Source organism: Callorhinus ursinus, unplaced genomic scaffold (genome assembly GCF_003265705.2).
Source record: "Callorhinus ursinus isolate GAN/ISIS: 27379988/994484 unplaced genomic scaffold, GSC_fseal_2.0 scaffold4, whole genome shotgun sequence".
Lineage (NCBI taxonomy): Eukaryota > Metazoa > Chordata > Mammalia > Carnivora > Otariidae > Callorhinus > Callorhinus ursinus.
In genome coordinates, this window is record NW_027397066.1 from 43,649,928 (window position 1) to 43,666,690 (window position 16,763).

Sequence of the window (16,763 nt, forward strand, 5' to 3'; positions counted from 1 at the left end):
GAGAGAGAAAGCACATGAGATGGGGGAGGATCAGAGGGAGAAGCAGACTCCCTGCCGAGCAGGGAGCCCGATGCGGGACTCGATCCGGGGACTCCAGGATCATGACCTGAGCCGAAGGCAGTTGCTTAACCAACTGAGCCACCCAGGCGCCCCAATAACCGAATTTTTAAAAAAGGCAAATGACTTAAACATTTCTCCTAAGACATACAAATGGCCAACAGATATATGAAAAGATGCTCAAAATCCTCAATCAAAAGAGAAATGCAAATCAAAACCACAATGAGATATCATAGCAGCCCTGTTAAAATGGCTATTATAAAAACAACAACAAAAATATAGAAAACAGAAATAAATAAGTTTGGCAAGAATGCAGAAAAATTGGTACTTTGCTCATGGTGGGTAGGAATGTAAAATGGTGCCACCACTATGGAAAACAGCATATTAATTTCTCAAAAAACTAAAAATACAACTATCATATAATCCAGGAATTCCACTTCTGGGTTATTTATGCAAAAGGATTGAGAACAGGATCTCGAAGAGATCACTGTACTCCTATATGTTCACTGCAGCATATTCACAATAGCCAAGAGGTGGAAACAACCTAAACAGTCCATGGACAAATAAATGGATAAAGGAATGGTATATACATACAATGGAATATTATTTAGTTCTCAAAAAGAAGGAAATCCTTTCATACTTAACAACATGGATGAATCCTGAGGACTTTATGCTAAGTGAAATAAGCCAGTCACATTAAAACAAATAATGCATGATTCCACTTAACATGAGGTGTCTAAAGTAGTCAAACTGATAGAAGCCGAAAGTAGAATGGTGGTTGTCAGGGCCTTGGGGGAGGGGGAAATCAGGAATTGCTGTTCAATGGATATAGAGCTTCATAGTCACACAAGATGAAAAAGTTTCAGAGATCTGTTGTACAAAGAGTTAACAGTACTGTACACACTTAAAATTTTAAAAGAGCAGATTTTGTATATGGTCTTTTCTCCCCATCCATTTAATCTATATATGTCTTTATATTTACAGTGGGTTTCTTGTAGACAACATATAGTTGGATCTTGTTTCTTAATCCACTCTGATAATCTCTGTCATTGAATTGGTACATTTAGGCTGATAGTCAAAGTGATTATTGATATAGTTGGACTAATAGCTACCATACTGATTACTACTTCTACTTGTTGCCCTTGTTCTTCCCATTTTTGTCTTCCACTCTGTCTTTTGTCGTTTTCAGCATCTTATATGATTTTCTGAGCAGTTTACGGGATTCCTATTCTCTCCTTTCTTAGCATATTGGTTATGTTTGTTTACCTTTTTTTAGTGGTTTAGTGGTTTTCACTTTTTTAGGTGGCTACCCTAGAGTTTACAATATCATTTTTGAAGTTTTTTTTCTTTTATATACAGATATATTTTTTAAGTAACCTCTACCCTCAACATGGGGCTCAAACTCACGACCAGGCACGCCTATAATATACATTTACAACTAATCCAAGTTCACTTTCAAATAAACTATACCACTTGACAAGTAGTATACCTTATAATAACCAAATAATTCTAATTCCTCTCTCCTATCCCTTGTATTGTCATTCATTTCATTTATACATAAGCATGTACGAATGTGTGTGTATATATATATATATATACATATATATATACACACACACACACACACATACACAAGTATATACAAATTCATTATTGCTACTACTATGAACAAACTGTTATGTGAGGTCAATTAAGAATAAAAACAGAAGTTTGTTGTTATTCTTTTACCTTTACTTACTCCTTCAATGCTCTTTCTTACTTTAGAAACTTCCAAGTTTCCAACCTATTCCATTTTCTTTCTCTCTAAAGAACGTCTTTTAATATTTCCTGCAAGGCAGGTCTACTACCAACAAATTCCCTCAATTTGTTTGAGAAAGTCTTTATTTCTTCTTCATTTTTCAAGAATAATTTCACAGGAAAAAGAATTCTAGGTTGGTGAGTTTTTCTCTCAATACTTTAAATATTTCACTCTACTTTCTTTTCACGTGCACGGTTTCTGAGGGGAAGTCAAATGTAATTCTTTGTTCTTCTATAGGTAAGGTGTTTTCTTCCTCTAGCATCTTTCAGGAATTTTTTCTTCCTATCTGATTTTCTACAGTTTGAAAATGATACGCCTAGGTGTTGTTTTGGGGGGGTACTTATCCTTCTTGGTGGTCTCTGACCTGGATCTGTGATTTGGGGTCTGACATTAACTTGGGGAAATTCTCAGTCATTATTATTTCAAAAGTTTCCCTTTCTCCTGGTATTCCCATTACATACATGTTACAACTTTTGTAGTTGTCCCACAGTCCCTGGATATTCTCTTCTTTTTGGTCTTTGTCCTCTTTGCTTTTCATTTTCAAGGATTCTACGAAGATATCCTCTAGCTCAGAGGTTCTTTACTCACGTGTCCGGTCTACTAATAAGCCCATCAAAGGTATTCTTAATTTCTGGTACAGTGTTTAACTCCTTATCTACCTTCTTAGGGTTTCCATCTCTCCACTTACACTGCCCACCTGTTCTTGCACACTGTCTATTTTATCCATTAGATCCCTGAGCACATTAATTATAGTTACTTTAAATTCCTGATCTGATAGCTCCAACATCCTTGTGCCATGTCTCGTTCTGATATTTGCTCTGTCCCCTCAAACTGTGTTTTTTGTCTTTTGGTATGCCTTGTAATTTTTTCTTGATTGCTGGACATGATGCACTAGGTAAAAGGAACTGCTATAAACAGGCCATTAGTAATGTGGTGGTGGGGGGGGGGGGGGGGGAAGCATTCCACAGTCCCACGATTAGGTCTCAATCTTTCAGTGAGCCTGTGCATCTGGACTGTGAACTTCATCAATGTTTCTCAGGTTTTTTTCTCCTTCCTTAAACTACCATGGTTAGAGTAGGTAGGCATTTGGTATTTCCCTTCTTCCAGATGAGTTAGACTCCCGTTAACTAGTTTCCCCTGAGAGTGGGTCTTGTTACGAAGACAGTACTCTGGTGTATTTCAAAATGGTTTTTTTTCCCTTACTCCTGCTGGAAGCAAGAGGAGATATTTCTGATATTCACTGTGGGAACCTGGTTGAGCTCTTAGAGGTAAATCTCACAATACTGTTGAGGCCCCTATGACTGGGTCCCTTTGGAGTTTTTAATTGTCAAAGTTATATACAGTGAGCCTCCAGCAACTTGTCAATTACAGTTCTGGTTCTGCACTGGTTTCTGAGGTGGTTTCAGCTCCTAAGTCTCTGTTCTAGGAAGCTGTGACTTCCTGTATTTACCTGACTCTCTAATCTTTGGGAGATTGCCCAGTGATCAAATTTTCCCTGTGGCCCCCCCTTTTTTATGCATCCAAGAATTGATTTTTCTGACCATTCACCTTTTTACTTGTTAGGACAAAGTGGTGACTTTGTTACTTGTTTTCTTTTTTCCATAATAATATTTTTAAACTCAAAAGTTAGTGTCACTTTAATAAAATAATTTTAATGTTTAAATCACCAAGTATATTTTTACCTAGGAACTTTAAAGTAAAAAAAAATTTATGACAGACTCAATTTTTTTCAATTTTTATTACAGTAAAAAATTATAGAAAAATAAAGGTACAATAGATTAGATTAAGGCTGTCAATTACTCATTTTAAGTCAGTAAGTATTTAAGGAGCAAGAGAAGTTCAAGCTCTATGTTAGAGATTATGGGTACTTAATAAATTGAAGTAACCAGTTAACAACAAGGAATTTCTTAGGCCTTTTCCTGTAATAGACCATGGTACAAATTAATGACATGATCTAAAGCATTATAACACCAACTGTACAGAGGCTGCTACAGTATTTACTATTTGTTTTCCTGTGAATTAGTTCTCAATAGTTCAAACGCTTGCTTTAAGAATGCCAATGAACATATATGAATTACTTTCATGGAAGTCTCTGCCTCAGCTAACATAAAAATGGTCATGACTAGGGCGCCTGGGTGGCTCAGTTGGTTAAGCGACTGCCTTCGGCTCAGGTCATGGATCCTGGAGTCCCGGGATCGAGTCCCACATCAGGCTCCCTGCTCAGCAGAGAGTCTGCTTCTCCTTCTCACCCTCCTCCCTCTCATGCTCTCTGTCTCTCATTCTCTCTCTCAAATAAATAAATAAAATCTTTAAAAAAAAAAATGGTCATGACCCAATAGTGACTGATAATCATCTTTACATAATATTTATTAAAGAGTCAACTATTCACATATGGCTGGTTCATATTTGGTTTCTCCCACTGTCTCTCTACTTTCTCTGTGTGTGTGTGTGTGTGTGTGTGTTTGCACGCACACGTGCATACTTTAGTTTTCACTTTCACCTTCAAGAACGAAAATTAGGGTGAATTTTACTCAAATTTTTTGGTGCTGTAAATTTCAGGAACCTGTCAATTTCAGTTACCAATGTTCTTTCACTGACAAGGAAAATTAGGAATTACTGTGTTCTTACTATTTTTCATTGTAGAAGTGGAATATCACTATAACATTCTCATTGACAATATTCTCCTAAATCATGAGTTTCTTCAAAACAGGAGTAATAATTTACTTATTCAACTATTACTAGGACCTGTCAGAGTATTCGACAAATCCTAATACTCAACTGGCACTGGTGAATAACTGAATTAAATGAGACCAATTCAACCTTGCCACAAAATTAGTGCAAAACTTTACAGTCAAGTTTGCTTCCGACCCACCCAATGCCCATTCTAATTTTTTTTTTGTTTTTTAAAAGATTTTATCTATTTGACAGAGAGGGAATGAGAGAGAGAGAGAGCATGAGGGCGGGGAGGGTCAGAGGGAGAAGCCAACTTCCCACTGAGCAGGGAGCCCAATGTGGAACTCAATCCCAGGACTCCAGGATCATGATGTGAACCAAAGGCAGTCACCCAACCAACTTAGCAACCCAGGCGCCCCATTCTAAATTTTTTTGAATGAAGAATATAATTGTATATGCAAAATAACAGCAACAAAAAAGGATATTTTTTTATAGCAAAAGATGATATATTTTTGAGAAAAGGCGATTTTTGATAACAAAACAATACTCTGGGAAATTGAAGGAATCAAAAATAAAATGGTCTGAGTCAAAAGCACCAGAGCAACAGGACTGAGTTCCTAAAATGTGCATGAAACAAAATTCAGAAGCCAGATCCCTGTGTCCTAGTTAGTTTTAAGTACTTTGGATAGTGCTACCCAGTCAGAATTAAAGCAGCTAATAAACAGCATGCTGGAGGAGTCAGTATAAAACTTAAGATCTACGGAATTTAGAAAGGTATGGATGGAAATCTCTAGAAAATAACTAAACCACCTAAGCCTCAGAATTCGTAGCTAAGAGGGTTCTTGTGAACAATAAAAGATATAATGAATAGGGATACCTATTTTTATTAACAAAATAAATACAAATGGCAACCACCCCTTGGAAAAAAACAAACGTCTTAAACATTTGCAGCATGACAAAGGGTTAATATCTTTACCACATAAGGATATTTAGAAGTTATTCAGAAAAATGTTAAAATCCAACCGCCCCCCACCCCCGAGCCCCTCCCCCGCCTTAGGCTTTCAATGGATTCACCAAAGCAGCTTTACCCAACCTGGGCCCCGGGATCATCGCAGATGCCCAGTGAAGAGAATTCCCAGGAAGGTTCAGCTGCCTCTCAAACTATCTCCAAAGTGTTAATAAAGAACCTTAGTAAATTGACTCTCGACCCCAGTATCAAACTCCCTTCCCCTCTACCAGAATTATCTACCCCAACAGCAGGACAGAGAGAAGAAACCACAGGGGCTGGTTGACCGCATCCTCAGCAGCAGGAGGAGGACTGGAGTAAGGACTTTGTTAACTGCTCGGAAAGAAAGGATGGAAAGGATGATGCGACTGATTCAATACCAGCACTACCTCAACCAGCGGTCCATGCTTCAAAAAGATCTACAGCAGAAGGAAGCTGAGGCTGAATCAAAAGTGGAAAGATGTAGACGTAGCTGTCATCACTGCCTGTATCATAAAGATCTTTCTGAAGACACCAGCATGGAGAATAATTATGACACAGAGTCTATGTAAACATAAACTTTATTCTTGTACTGTTTCTTCTTGCTAGTAATTTTAGGATCATTATGCAGCAGAGTTTACGGGTATGTTAGGACAAACTGCATAACATTTTACTAATCTATAATATAAGCTCTTTTTTTGTATCTTTTCTACCTTGATACCAGTAATTTGTGAGGAATCCTGTAGTTTGCATCTGAATGACCTCAATATACTTCCACATTTTGATTTGACCTAAGGAAGCACTAATAGGTTTTGAATGTGGCCTGTGTGTTTGAGAAGCCTGAAGTCATTAAGATAAAACCTAGCATCAAAAACTGGAAGCTAAGTAACTTGTGCAGAAGGAATACACAGAAAACTTTGGGTGGTTTGGTTAGAGCATAACTAGGGCAGAGTGCACAGGCTAGATTTTCTGGTTTTCAAAAATTGAATTGTAATAAAAATTTTTTGATGTGCTATTTCAATTCTTAGTAGCAAATGTGTGTGTAGAGGATCTTATTAAAATTGAGACTTATTTGAAAAAAATAAAAATAAAATAAAATCCAACCCCCCCAAGCAAAAAATATAACCAAATGAGGCACAAAGAAAACAAATGGCTAATAAATATAAAATTATTCCTGGCTAGATATCAAAGAAGCTTTGTTATAAATATTAGTGATTCCTTAAAAATTATACTTCATATAGTTATCATTCAGCAAATATTTACTGAGCACCAATACAAGTGTCCAACACTATGCTAATGGTAGTTTTAAAATGGCAAAACAGTCCTATCAACTGCATTTGAGGCACTTCCCAAAGGCATGCACAAAATGCTCTGTGAATACATACGAGGGACACAGAAGTTGAGGAAGCCTCCTGGAAGAAGTAGTCCCTAAGTTGAGAGCTTTAGGATGAATAAAATTCACCAGGCCAAGAGACAGAGAACTGTGATGCCGAAAGAACAGTAAATGCAAAGGTCTGGACACATAAGCAAGAACTATAATTTTAGGGTACTATAAGTAGTTCAGCATGATTAGAGCAAAAACCAAGGACAGGGTGGGGTAAAAACTGGGGGTAAGAGATAAGAACGATGAGGTGTGTATATCATGAAAGGCCACATGAAGTTTAGAAAAAAATCACCTGCCCCTCAATAGCAACATGAAAACACTGAAGTAGCTTTAAGCAGGGAAGTAACATTAATAGATTTGTTCTTTTGAAATATTCTGGCTACAATATAAAGAATGGAATGAAGAAGGCAAGACTAGAGTTAGGGAGACTAAGAGAAGAAGGTTACTATAATAATGCAGGCAAAATAATACAGAGGCAGAGGTTATATAAAGAAATATAAGAATTTTAATAAGGGCACTGGATGGCTCAGTCGGTTAAGTGTCTGACTTCAACTCAGGTCCTGGGATCGAGCCTCAGATCAGGCTCCTCACTCAGTGGGGAGTCTACTTGTCTCTCTCCCTCTGCCCCAGCCCCCACTTGCACATGCTCGCTCACGCTCTCTCTAAATAAAATCTTTAAAAAAAATGGAATTTTAATAAATGCTAAAATGACTAGACAGAACTTGGTGATTAGTTATCAGAAGCACGGTTCAGGAAGCAGTTGAGAGTATCACCCAAATTTTGTCTTGGGCATCTCTGTGGGTTGGATAGGAAAAATAGGAAGAATAAGCTGGAGGAAAAGGAGAGCTAATAATGACACTAAGAGCAGTGGCTACTATTTATTGAACACTTAGTTTGCACCCAGCATTCCTCAAAGTCTTCTCTCATTTAAGACTCTCAACAATCAGATGAGGTAAGCTCTACTATTATCTCCATTTTACTGATGAGGAAACTGAAAAACAAACAGTATAGGTAAGCTAAGGAAGGTCATCAGTAAAGCTGAGATCAGAATGCTGATAGTTTAGCTTGAACTATGCTCTTAATCACATGTTACAGACACCTCACATATACTTTAGATGATGGATTCAGTTTTAGACATGTTGTGTTTAAGATATCTAAGGGATATGCAAGAAGAAAAACACCCAGTAGATGGTTAAAGTGAGCTTGGCATTCAAGAAAGAACTGGATGAAGATGTAAAGTGGGAGTCATCAACATAAATATATAAATTAAAGACAGTGATGGGATTTTCTAGGAAAAAAAGGCTAAGATTGAAACTTGATGAAAAATTAGTATTTTAGAAACCAGAAGACAACTAATAAAATGGGAAGGAGGCAGAGTAAGGAACTTAGAGAAATGAGCTCTGCCTATACTCTGAAAACTATAAAACATTAATGAAAGAAATTGAAGATGACACAAATGGAATGATATTCCATGATCATGGGTTGGAAGAATTAATATTGTTAAAATGTGTGTACTACCCATAGCAATCTACAGATTCAGTTTAATACCTATCAAAATATTAGCAGTATTTTTCACAAAACTAGAACAAATAATGCCAACATTTGTATGGAACCACAAAAGACCCCAAAGAGCCAGAGCAATCTTGAGAAAAGATCAAAGCTGGAGGTATCATAATCATAGATTTCAAGATATATTACAAAGCTATAGTTATCCAAACAATATGGTACCAACACAAAGATAGACAAAAAGATCAATGGAAGAGAATGGAGAACAAAGAAATAAACCCACGCATATATGGTCAATTACTCTACAACAAAGGAGGAGAGAATATAGACAGTGTCTTCAATAGATGGTACTGGGACATGGAATATTACTCAGCCATAAGAAAGATCTTGCTATTTGTGACAACATGGATGGACCAAGAAGGCATTAAACTAAGTGAAATAAGTCAAATACCATATGATTTCACTTATATATGGAATCTTAAAAAACAAATGGACAAATAAAAAGAACAGAAACAGACCCATAAATACAAAGAAGTGGTGGTTGCCAGAGGTGGAGGGAGGAGGGTCAAGGGATGGGCAAAATGGGGAAAGGGGAGTGGGAGATACAGGCTTCCAGTTACAGAATGAATATAAGTCACGGGAATAAAAGGCACAGCACAGAGAATATAGTCAATGGTATTGTAATAGTGTTGTATGGTAACAAATGGTAGTTACTCTTTTGGTGAGCAAAGCATAATGTACAGAGTCGTCCATTCGCAATGTTGTACACCTGAAACTAATGTAACACTGTGTGTCAACCATACTTCAATAAAACAAAAATTTTTAAGTAATTTAAACAAGAATTAAACAAATAAAAAAAGAAATGGGCTCTGAAAACAGATTTCCTGGGTATGCATTTATAGCTCAGTCCCTTTATTAGCTGTGGGTCTCAGACCAGTCACTTCATCTCTATGCATCATTTTTTCATTTTTAAAATGGATATAATAGTAGATATATGCAGTTGTTCTGAGGATTAAATATGTTACATGTTTGGGATAGTACACAGAAAAGAGCAAATGAATTTTAAATATGATTAGTGTTAATAGTATCAACTAGATGGCAAAGGATCAAAGAGACAGAAGAAAGCCAAGAAGGATTAGCTGTCACTAAAATTAAAGGAAGAGAGTGTTTTGAGAAGTTGACAATGTTAATATTGCAGTGCAGACAAGATAATGACTGTAAAATGTCCACTGTATTTAATAACAAAGAATTTGATACCTTTGGTGAAGGAGCTATGAAACAGACACTGAGCACTGCTTTAAGATAGTAAATTGGAAAACACTTTCCTAAAGTTTGGTGAGAAAAAGTTTAGTGAGATGTATCAAGAGCTTGAAAATATTTATACCCTTTGACCCAATAATTTTACTTTGAGAAAAAAGGAAACAATCAGAGGTGTAGCCAAAGTTTTATATTCATTGTACTATTGTGCACAATCTAGTAAAGTTAGAAAGAATTTAAGCATCTACAAGATATAGCAAATATAAATCAAAATAAGCCAAAGGTAAAACTGTAGTTATTCCTAAGTAGCTTATGAATTTTTAATTTTTTTAGTATGTTCTAAAACTTCTCGCATGAACATGCATTATTATAATCAGAAAAACTTAAATGTTCCCTTTTTCTTTTTCTTTTAATTGTCCAACATTGGAGCCCTAGCTATACATAAGGAACATAAAGTTACATGTTTATCCATTCCAGAAAACAAAATATGAGTAACAAAATAACATGTTACTGCTACAAAATAAGAGTAACAGAGGCTATTTTCCTATGTATTGTTGACATAATTTAAAGAAAAAACCTCTTAATTTCATCTAATTATCAATAATCTTTAAATTATTAATTTAAAATGATTAACTCAGGAACCTGGGTTTAAAAAATGGAAACTACAATAAATCTTTTTCTAACGTAATAACCTATTGACCCACTGACCTACTTTGGAATTTAGTTTAGTTAAATCTGATATCACAGATTATTTCTGGAACTGATGGATCTATTAACATTAATTAAAAGTAGTGCTGACATGAACAATACATACAGCATGATTCTGGCTAGTTAAAAAAAAAAACAACAAAAACCTGGGAGGAATAAAGCAAGATGAAACCAGAGAGGGAGACAAACCATAAGAGACTTCTTAAGCATAGGAAAGAAACAGGCTTGCTGGAGGGGAGGTGGGGGGGGATGGGGTGACTGAGTGGTGGGCATGAAGGAGGGCACGTGATGGAATGAGCACTAGGTGTTGTATGCAACTGATGAATCACTGAACTCTACCTCTAAAACTAATAATACACTATATTGTTAATTAATTGAACTTAAAATTAAAAAAAGGAAACCCCCCAAAAAAGTAGTGCTGAAATTTAATTGACGTATAATACAAAACCCAAGCATCAATCCTCAACTATGTTTACCATCATTTATGAAAAATTCTAACTTGCTTCTGCAGAATGCTCAATGTTTGTATTATAACTAAAGAGATAATTATTCCTAAGAAAACAATTTTAACTTGTAAAGAAAGATTCAAATACTTTTTAATTGTTTAACGTATGACTAAAGATGAAATTAAATAGTTCTTAACTTACTCAATACTAAGTGGGAACATTAGCCTACCCCTACCTATAATGGATGTAAAATATTAGCAAGATGAAAAACATTCTTAACTCTATGTATAGGAGTTTCCAAAACTAACTGAAACTGAGAACTCACAGTAAGAACAAGAAACACACCCCAAACTAAACTTTTATGAACCGGACAAAATTCTGGCTCAAGACAAACAACAAATGGCCAGAACTCTCATCTTTCCAAGGTCTAAATGTGAAGTATTTTTTTTAAAAGTTTTATTTATTTTTTGACAGAGACACAGTGAGAGAGGGGACACAAGCAAGGGGAGTGAGAGAGGGAGAAGCAGGCTTCCCGCGGAGCAAGGAGCCCAATAAATGTGAAGTATTTTTGAAGCCTCATTAAACAAACAAATACTAAAAAATCAGTACAACTTTCTTAGTAGGACACAAGACTATTCCAATGATTCAACTAATGTATTTCTTCAAATAACACCTGAGGTCCCAATTCATGTAATGGACTGATCTGGTCCACAGAATATAGGAGCACCTTATTCCTTTTTCAGAGATGAGAATGATGCCTGAGCCTGTCCCCAGCCTCCACTGAGTCCCACAGAAGATCTGAAGGGGCAGAGCTGAAGCCTGAGTCTCAGAGTGAATTACACACTGAACCAGGTACCATAACCCTGAAGCTACACTCCACCCCTCGCCCAGCCTTTTTACTAGGCCCAGCAGGAAGAAAGAGGGGGCCCTGTGGTTGGCAAAATAATGGCGCCACTAAAAGGATCATGCCCTAATCCCTGGAGTCTGTAAAATGTCACTTTACAGGGCAAAAAGGGACTTTGCAGATGTGATTAAGGTTAAAGATCATCCAGTCCTTTCAATGGGGAGATTATCCTGAATCATCTGTGGGCATAGTGCAATCATGTGAGTCTTTAAAAGCAGAGGACCTTTCAGATACATGCACCCTTATGTTTACAGCAGCATTATTTACAATAGCCAAATTATGGAAGCAGCCCAACTGTCCATTCATAGATGGATGGATAAAGAAAATGTAGTATATATGTATGTATGTATGTATGTATGTATATGTACACACACACACATACACAGGAATATTATTCAACCATAAAACGAATGAAATCTTGCCATTTACAACAACATGGATGGAGCTACAGAGTATAATGCAAAGTGAAGTCAGTCAGTCAGAGAAAGACAAATATATACCACAGGATTTCACTCGTATGTGGAAACAAAACAAATGAGCAAAGGGAAAAAGAGAGAGGGAGAAAGGGGGAGAGGACGGGGGGGGGGGGGGAAAGGAGAGAGAGAGACAAACAAAAAACAGATCCTTAACTCTAGAGAACAAACTGATGGTTAGCAGAGGGGAGGTGGGGTGGAGATGGGTGAAATAGGCAAAGGGGATCAAGGAGTGCACTTGTGATGATGAGCACAGGGTGTTGTACGAAGTCTTGAATCACTCTATTGTACACCTGAAACTACTGTTAACACTGTATGTTAACTAAACTGGAAATAAATTGAAAAAAATTATAAAAAAAAGAGACCTTTCCTGGTTGTGGTCAGAGAGATTATGAAACAGAAGGGTCAGAAAGATACAATGTTGTTGGTTTTGAAGGCAGAAGAAAGGGGCCATAAGACAAGGAATGTGAGGCCTCAAGAAGCTTGAAAACATAAACAGATTCTCCTCTGAAAAGAGAGAAAGGAATTTTTCAGAAAGGAATGCACCACCGCTGACACCTTGAATTTAGCCCAGTGAGACCCATGTGACACTTCTGAGCTTCAGGACTGACTATAAGATAACACATTTTTATTGTTTTATGCCATTAAGTGGTAATTTGTAGGAGAGCAACAGAAACTTAATACACGTCCAAATATCTCTGGCTGCTCTTGATAAATTTGCCTTTCTCAAATCTCTCTCCCTCAATATTTACAATAACTTGCCTTGGAAACAATCAAGACTAATCCCATTATGCCCTACTTTCCTTTTATATCAGTCACCAAGAGAGGCCCAAGACCCCCACACACACCATCACCTGGATTCTTGTCCTTATATACTCTTTATATCCTTACATTGATCCCTTTTCCCTTCCTTTCCCAATTTCCAAACTCCTTTAACTGTGTTCTCTGGAACTCACGGTGATATCATTAACAAAATCTCCTATTTCCTCAATTCGTTACTGCACATTCTCTTCACCTTTCTTGCACCAAATGAAACCCCACTCTCCTCTAGAAGTTCTGCTCTAACTCCAGTCCTTTCAAACGACAGCTATTTTCTTCTCCCATGTCACAGATGACTAGGTCCCGGCGGTGAGGCAAACCTCCTTGTACCTCACTGTCATTGCCAAATTATTCCCCTTCTTCCCCTCCCTAAAATATCCAGTTTTGAACTCATACCTCCAGATGATACTAGCTACTACCCTCTCCATGTTATAACCATTCGTAAACTCCCAGAATAAGCCCTCTTGTTCCCTCAGGGTTGTTACTCTCTTTAATACCTCTTCTGTCGTTGTTTTTGAATTTTGTTATCTGTAACAATGATCCTCTCAACATGTTGGCCAGTCAGTTCCTTCACTTCCTCCCCTCCAAAATCCTGTGCACCATCCAACTTCCCACTCATTCCCCTGAGTTATTCTAGAACTCACCATTAGAAATAATCACATGCCTCTTGATATTCTCTATTTCAAACACTGATCCCTCTATAGCTCACACAAGCAGAACTAGCTAGCATGTGATCTGCTTGATTCAAAAACCACAAAAAACAGATTTTTTTTAAATTAGCAGTACAGCTCTAATTTATTTATTTATGCCTATGACTTTTTTTCCCCCCAACCTGTCCTAGCCTCCTAATCTTTGCTAGGCCCTCACAATTTCTCATCCCAGGAAAGGCACAAAGGAACAAGGCAAGTTTATCTGAGATGGTCAGGGAAAATCAGAGACAGAAATGCTTATTCTTTTTTGTGTTTGTCTAAATGCCTTCCTTTTTGCCACTGAATCCTTTGTACATTTATTATGGATAAGCCACTCCATGAGACATTCTACAGCAAAATGCAATGATTGCTTACAACTCTATACAGCTCAAGTCATACTGATAATAAAAACTTCTTATGGGCGCCTGGGTGGCTCAGTTGGTTAAGCAACTGCCTTCGGCTCAGGTCATGATCCTGGAGTCCCGGGATCGAGTCCCACATCGGGCTCCCTGCTCAGCGAGGAACCTGCTTCTCCCTCTGGCCCTCACCCCTCTCATATACTCTCTCTCTCATTCTCGCTCTCTCAATAAATCTTTAAAAAATAAAAAATAAAAAATAAATAAATAAAAACTTCTTATAATTCCAATTTACAGCATTTATTAATACAGGCACAAATAATACAAATACTGAAGAACATGTGGAGGGGAGACCAAGGCTTCTGAAGGTCACTCCTCTTGCCACATTGCACGGTACTGACTTTCCTTTCCAGCTTCATTCTATTTCTCTAGCCTCATCCCCCATTCCATCCTCACTTAGACATACTCCCTACTCTCAACCACAATGAACTTCTCACCATTCCCATGAGGTAGTAAGCAAAGACCCCTGGGTAAACAAAGGTCCATTCATCAGTGCCCAACATATTACCAACACAAAAAAACTTAATAAACTAGAATTAACATTCACAGGAAATCACATTGTCATTCACAGCAGGATTCAATTAATCAGTATGTAAAATTCATGTTGTTAGTGAAAAACTAAACAGATGTACCATATATTAGTTTCCTATGGCTTCTAAAACACATTACCACAAACTTAATGGAATAAAAAAAAAAAAAACACAAACTTATTCTCTCCCAGTTCTGCAGACCTGAGTCCAATACAGGTCTCACTGGGCTAAACTCAAGGGATCAGCAGGGCTATGTTCCTCTCAGGAAACTTTAGCAAAAAATGTTTCCTTGCCTTTACAACCTTCTCAAGGCTGCCCACCTTCCTTGGCTTTCGGCTCCCCTCCTTAATCTTCAAAACCAGCAGCAGGGCATGTGCTTCTCAAGCTGCCATCTCTTCTGCCTCCCTTTTCCCTTACAAAGACCCTAGTAATTGATCACACTGGGCCCACCCAGATAATCCAAGATAACCTTCCCAAATGTAATTCCTCTTTGCAACTTAAGGTAACACAGTGACAAGGTTCTGGGAATTAGGGCATGGACATCTTGAAGGACCATTGTTCGGCCTACCACATTCCATGAGCAAAGAAGTCTCTCTTTGGTGAAGACAAAATTAAGTTATCTTGGGGAAGATAATACATTAAAGAATAATTTGATTATCAATAGATAGGGACGCCACATGCCTGGGTGGCTCAGTTGGTTAAGCGTCTGCCTTCAGCTCAGGTCATGATCCAGGGTCCTGGGATCGAGTCCCGCATTGGGCTCCCTGCTCAGTGAGGAGCCTACTTCTCCCTCTGCCTGCCACTCCCCCTGCTTGTGCTCTCTCTCTCTCTCCCTAATAAATAAAATCTCTAAAAAAAATAAAATAAACAACTACACCACCATGCCAAGTAGTTTGTAAACTTTTTTTTTTGTATTATATTATTAAAGTATTGTAACTTCTGAGCTATCTTTTCATGTTTCTTCAAGGGAACTGAAAAATAATGTGGATGATAATTCATGTTCCACGAGTTCAACTGCAACTTTCAAGCCTAACATTATTGCTATATGGCCCCAAGAGGCTCTATGTCTGGTTTTTTCTGAATGGCAAAAGTTAATGTCCAAAAGGATATGAAAGCATACTTTCCCTTTTGGACAACTAATTCATGTGTTAAACTGCATTAAAAAAAAGACATAATTGCCTTTTAAAAAGACGTAATTTTATAAGTGTCAAAGAGACGTCCAAAGAAGATTAATTAAATCCGATCCTTTGTGGATTGGCCTGTTTTTAAAAAGACAAGTGTATGTAAATTTCTTTTTTCCCCCCCAAGATTTTATCTATTTGAGAGAGCAAGCAAGCGATTAAGGGAAGGAGCAGAACGACAAAATATCCAAGCAGACTCCTGCTGAGAGTGGAGCCTGATGCAGGGCTCGATCCCTTGACCCATGAGATCAGGACCTGAGCCAAAACCAAAAGTCAGTCACTTAACCAACTGAGCCACCCAGGCACCCCTGTGTGTATGTAAATTTCTGAGATGGATCTGAGGAGGAGGGAGAAGGGAGGGAGGGAGAGGAATGGAGAGGAAAGGGAGGCTGAAAATGAATGAATAAATTATATCAACCTAGAAGTACAGAATTTCATTAGTGATAAATCTCCAGGGACCTCTTAGGAATCTGATTATTAAGTAGTATTATGAAAATATTAGGCTTAGGGCTAGCTCATGAAATATTTAATAACTTAAAACTAGTATGTACAAATATGATGACAATGCTTTGACATGTTATATACTTCATCAATGAGGACACCACACCCATGTAAAATGCCACTAAAAATCTATCAATTTTTAAGGCAAGTATTCCTCTAACTTTTTGCAGTATAATTACTTTATAAAATAGGCAGTTGCTTTGACCTATTAAAACTTGGGTAAACTGCCAGGTTGCTTTTGTGTAGCCAAGTAGGCCAAGCAAGTTCACAACCATCTGAAAACTAGTTCAAATATGTTTAGATGCATCCTGAACCACAGATTATTCAGAAAACTACCATACAGCATTTCTTCACTAAAATAATCATTATATCCACACTTTAGGATAAAATTTACTCCCTTTACATTGTAAGATTTTGCAGTATCAATCATATATAT

The 16,763-nt window shown here is 37.4% G+C and overlaps 1 protein-coding gene and 1 pseudogene across 15 annotated transcripts in view; one reads left to right on the top strand and one right to left on the bottom strand.

The window, feature by feature from the left end:
• Positions 1-16,763, bottom strand: part of CLOCK (clock circadian regulator) — a 154,739-nt gene that overhangs the window by 100,113 nt on the left and 37,863 nt on the right. The gene's annotated exons all lie outside the window — the stretch shown is intronic.
• Positions 5,593-6,085, top strand: LOC141372458 (developmental pluripotency-associated protein 3-like; annotated as a pseudogene).